Below are 6,000 nucleotides of genomic sequence, written 5' to 3'. Positions count from 1 at the left end.
TGAAAAGGCGTGGTGTAGCAAAACGCTGAAGCCGCTGAATCAACAACACCTTCGCCAAGACTTCTCAAAAGCCAACATCTTTTGCCTCGAACAGCAGTATCTCCAGCACCACATGTCGTAAATGCATTGTAGTTACATGATGAGAACCGTAAAAGTGTTCAGATGAAGCTCAAAAGGTCGTGATGGTGTAGCGACGCTTGTGGGGGCCACAATAGGGGGTTGAAGGTAGCGGCGAGCAAAAAAGAAACACCTTCCGATACCCTCAATCGAACCGCGGACTCAACGAGCAAAAAACTTGGGCGCTAATCTCCAAGGGAAACGTCCGTGTAATTCAGCAGATGCCAACTAGCGTATACACATTCGGACAAGTTTCATTAACGTGCTTGAGCAGAATTCATACGCACCATTGTGTTGTGTTCTCGACATCCGAATCAGCTTGAAGCGTGATTGGTGGAGCTTTGATTTGATGGAAGTGGTGCACGAACTGGAATATATAAATGTCAGACGCAAGCGGGGTCTTGTGGTCCAGCAGATGACAGTTGCCGTTTCTGGCGTGCACCAGAAGTACAGCAAACGACAGCAGACACTGCAAGGCATCACGTCCGTGTTCAGACTGGCGCGGACCGACTGTATGCCACAGTGAATGTGTGTTTCGGCCTCAAGCAAACGATCCGCGAGTCACTCTTTTCCATACACAGTGCCTGAGGGACAGAGGCAATAGCGAGGCGGATACGTCAGGTTTGGCAGTCTCGAGGAATGAGAAATACGGCCGGCGTGCGCGGTTGCCCTCGTGATCCTGGAAAGCAACGGACTCGCAAGCGCCCGGTCTTCATGTGGCATCGGCCAGGCTTACATTGGGCCCGCTGAGCCCACTGTGGGCGACTGCATTACGTGCGCAAGGGATGAACGAGTCTGAACCATGGCCCCGAGCCATGTAACGTGAGGGAGACAGTATGGGGCAGCACGCATGCGAAAGACCGAGCAGATACAGCCATGAACATCACTCGACCTCGCAGCCTCGCGGAGTGTGGCAGATGTTGAAGCGATCAGCGCTCTTTGTTGCACCACCAGCAAGGCTCACGGCCCTGGGCGACCGAGTCGTTTGTCGATTGTGCGTGCACGAGCAATAGCATCTTCATTGCGTATCTATCATGCCCGCGAGCCACCCGTGATGCGTGAGGCAGATCTTATCATGATCCCCGCGCGATTCACCCAGCAGATACAGCAAGGCGCGTCGGTCGTGGAGTCTCGCAAGGATAGGTGTTGGGACAATCAGCGCTCTTTGCTGCAGCACCACCAACATCATTCCAGGCCTTACGCGTCTGAGCCACAAATCGCCTGCTGCAGTGGCTGCGCGTGCAGTAGCATTGAAGGTCTACAATGCCTGCGAGCTGCTTGTGGTGCGCGGGCAGATCACAAATTGGTGCCCATGCGATTCACCGCGCAAATGCACCTCAGTGACGCCCACCAGCCTTCAAATTCTACGAAGGACAGCAGATCTTAGGATAATCCCCGCTCTCTGGTGCGGCACAAGGCTCGTCGTCTTGAGCGTCTGAGCTGACCGATGCCCGCTGCAGTGCGTGCGCGAGCAATAGCGTGTTCAGTGAGTGTCTGCCATATCCACGTGCTGCTCGTGGTGCGCAAGCTAGATTACAAGGGCATGCGCTTGCCCATAGTGAAGTAGATACGGCGATGCCCATGGGCCGCAAAGACTCTCGAGGGACGGCAGATGATTGCGCAGCCGGCGGTTCGATGTAGCGCCGGCCAGGCTCACGACAATGGGCATCCGCGCTGGTTCTAGATCAGGACAATGTGTGTGTGTGACTGGGAACGCAGTTGGAGAGTGTGCGTAACCCCAATGTGCCGTTCGCGACCAGGCACTATGCCTATGAACGAGTGCGCGAGGACGCCTCTGTGATGACCTGAGCCCATACAGCGATGCCATCGGCCGAAGGGGCTACGATTCAACCGTGATCACCATCGTGAAGTTTTCGCCGTGCCCCCAAATCACTCGCGAGGTCGGTCTTGCGATCATCTGAGCACATACAGCGATATCACCGAGCGCGCGGCCTACAAATCGTCCGTGACCGCCATGAGAGAGTCTTCGTCATGCTTCCGAGCAACTCGCGAGAACGCCTGTGAGATTATTTGAGCACATACAGCGGTTCCATCGAGCGCCTGGGCTAGCAATCGACCGTGATCGCGATCGAACTATCTTCGCCATGCCTCATAGCCACTCGCAAGAATGTCTATGCGATCGACCGAGCAGATACGGCGATTCTCACCCATCTCCAGGGTTGCGAACGACGCTGACCACCATCGACGAGTCTTCGCCACGTCGCCGAGCCCCGCGCGATGACCAGAGGGGATTACTGACGAGCGTGCGAGAACGCCTACGCGATTGACAGACAGCGATTCACTGCCATCTCCAGGGTCGCCAACGACGCTGATCACCATCGGCGAGTCTTCGCCGTGCCTCTGAGCCCTTCGCGACCACCAGAAGGGATTACTGACGAGTGTGCGAGAACGCCTACGCGATTGACCGGGCAGATACAGCGATGCCCATCCACCTTCGGGGACACGAAACGACGATAACCGCCATCGACGGAGCTGCACCATGCCTACGAGCAAAACACGATCAGGAGAGGCGATGAATAGCGAGCGCGCGAGAACGCCTTTGCGAGCGACCGAGCAGATACAGCGATACCCGCCCACCTTCGTGGCCACGAACCGACGATAATCGCCATCGACGAGTCTCCGCAATGCCTATGAGCTGCTTCTGAGCCAGTGCGCTGTAGGAGGGCAACGCCTTTTGGACCGAACGAGCGCATACAGCGATGCCCATCCACCACCGCCACCGCCGGGGGCACGAACCGATGAAAATCGTCGTCGAAGAGTCTCCACCACGCCTACAAGCCGCCCGCGGCAAGAAAAAGGAGGTGTGGATCGAGGGCATTGCACAGGGCAGATGCTCAAGCGGTCGAACGGACAAATACAGTGATGCCCATCATTCCTTGAGGCCTCCGGGCCGACGAGAGGCGCATCCCCATGGTGTCCACCATGCTCGAGAGCCGCCTGTAGAACTGAATCGGGTGTGGAAGCGAGCGCGCTGCGCGAGGAAGATGCGCTGGCGATCGATCGGACAGATACAGCGATCCCAAACGACGGTCGAGACCACGAGCCGACCGAAATTACACTCACAGAGCCTACACCGCTCCCGAGAGCCGTGGGCGGTGGAGATAAGCAACTAGGAGCGAGTGCGCTGCACGAGGACAATACGCTTGCAGTCGAGCGAGCGGAGACATCCATGAAAACCGTTTGACGCAGGCTCCGGGCGAAAGAGAATGGCGCTGGGACACCGTAACACACGCTTATCGAGCTGTCCCAGGTCAGGGATTGAATCTCCAGACACTCGGTACAGCCGCAATCGTTACTGCGAGCGCTATGCGACCGACGCGAGCACATAGGCGGCTTGTGGCATGACCGTGACAGCTGCATGGCTGAGAAGAGACGGCCTGGATGGGGACAATGATGGACAAAGCGGTCGGGCAAAGAGGCGGACAATGAAGGACTATCCGGGCAGGCTCCCGCGCTCTACATTGGGGAGCAGTGGTGGCGCCGCAATCTGAACAGATCCACATTCTTCGAAGACTTGGGGGACTGGAAGTCTGCGATGATGCTTGGTCCGTCGCCGGCCGATGCTACCTTGAGCGGTATGGCAGCGCAATTCACCACCATCGGCATTGCTGACGGCGATATCGGACGCTCGAACATGCTCAAGCGACGGGCTAGTCGATCCAACAGAGTTGCGCCAGCCTCGGCGAGCGTAAGGGCACAAAGAGAGCTTGCTCACAATGCTCCGACGGAGGCAGTGGAGGGGATACATCTGATCGGCCGCAGCGCACAACACAGTCTGTTGATCGGCGCGTCAATTTACATCTAGATGGATGCGGCGGAGGAGAGATAATCGGCGGCTCAACACACGATGAAGCTTTGCGAATGACAGCCTGTCGGAAGCGGTAATGGCGCGACCATCGTCCGAGCACAGTGCACAATGAAAGCCCGCCAACGAGGGGCTTTTGGAGGTGACAGTGGCGAGACAATCTATCGAGAGCGGTGCACGGGGAAGCTTTGCGAAGAGCATACTGAGCGAGAACGGCAAGAGCCAGACAGTCAACCAAGTCCGGTGGATCAGGAGGCCTTGCGGACAGTATGCGGACTGAAAGCGGCGGTGGCATGACACTCGTACCAGTCCAAGTCCCGAGGGAATCTTGCGAGGAAGAGGCTGTGCAAGCCGGTAAAAAGAAGGATCCTCGATCCCGTACAGCTCAGGACGAAGCATGGCGGGCGACATGCTTGATGGAGGCTGCAGAGAGGGGCCCACCGACCGAGTCCAATACACGAAGCCGATCGATCTCGCCCTGCCACGCCGATAATGCTACACTGTTATCGAGCCCACTCCTGAGCCTGCCAATGAGCAGTCGTCACCCGGCGCCACACTGCTGAGGCTAGCGACACCCGCGAAAGCCATGGACTACCCAAGACACGACTCCGAGAAGAGCATGATGTTTAAGATAGCCTCGATAGCGTGCATATCTCAAAATTCGGGTTGTGAGGGACGCGGTCCACGAGATGCGCTAGAAGCGCAAGACCATCCTACCGCTGTCGATCAAAGTATCGCGCGCAGGGCAAGATACTCATTCTACCAGAGGATCGGCGAGCCGCTTTGGCAAAGCAATGTCCGTATCCAACAGAGCAGCCTGATGAGTGGACGGCCCGTGTCTGACAGCAAGAGGAGTGCATCTGAAAGCGAAGGAGGCGTCAGGTCGACAAGAGCTGGCAGGACCGACCCACTGCAATGTGATGAGGGCAGCGATCCCAGCATCGCTCCGACGCCACTGTATGGCTTCAAGACTGCTAGCGGGATCCAGCGCTGCAAATATACCGCAAAGCCGTTGTTCGAAGCGCGCCCTGTGCAGATGTAGAGGCTCAACGTACAACAAGATTCGTCGACAGCTAGACTCTCCGCCGGAATGGACGGCAATGGCTTGCGCAGTATACCAGCAGCATGGTTTTTCATCCTGCTCGCATCATCTTCCAATTCTTAACAAAGTCCCGAATGCATCCCCTCGTTGCGCAGACATCTCTTGGTATTCGGCCAGCCTCTTGCTATGCATCTCGAACATCCTCTGAATCTGAGTCTTCAAGCAGAGAGTCTCGTTGCTGCCGCATTTCCGGCGACCGAGGGGCGTGGCGAGCCACACACTGCGGTGTGCAGCATATACAGTATCGGGTGTTCGCTCATGAAAGAATCTTCGTCCGCATTGTGCATATACGTGTAGGGTCGCTCAAGGTGCTGTTGGCCATCCTGGAGGCATCATACAGCCCACGACTGTAGAGGAGACCTGGTCGGATCGCATCGTGATTGATCGCCGGTCTCTACGCCAGCTGCCAGTGCCACGGAAGGAGAAGTGGGAGCAGAGCATGAATACGATGAGAGGGATAATGAACTGCTCCCGGATTGGAGGTCAAAGAGACAGGGTGGATCCGATCCTGCCGCCGAGGCCAGATCTTGGCGCGGGATGTGGACGTGGTGATCGCTCCCACCTCATCTCGCAGCTTGAACATTCAGACTGCACACTTGTCTGCAGCATCGTGGCTCCAAAGAGTCTTCCAACAGTACGACACTGCTGCCATCATGTCAAGATCCGGTGATCCAGCTGGAAATGTACCACTCCAGGCACACAGCGATACAGCCCAATGAAGAAGACTATTGAACACACTTTGCCGAACCACGCAAAGTGCTGCCCAGCATACGTATGCTAGATGGACGATATGGGGCCAGCAAAGCATTGCCAAACGATCATACTGCACGTCGAGAACCACGAGATCATCCCCAGGAGTCAATCACCAGTCTTGGTACTCTCCTGAAGGACAGAATGCGAGGAGAATGACGACCTTTTCATGAAAATTGTGCTCAGGTGATTCGTGGGGTCTTAC

Source organism: Cercospora kikuchii (genome assembly GCF_019650295.1).
Source record: "Cercospora kikuchii DNA, contig_00003, whole genome shotgun sequence".
In the NCBI taxonomy this organism is placed as follows: domain Eukaryota; kingdom Fungi; phylum Ascomycota; class Dothideomycetes; order Mycosphaerellales; family Mycosphaerellaceae; genus Cercospora; species Cercospora kikuchii.
The sequence above is the reverse complement of the archived record's forward strand: the minus strand, read 5'-3'. Positions refer to the sequence as shown.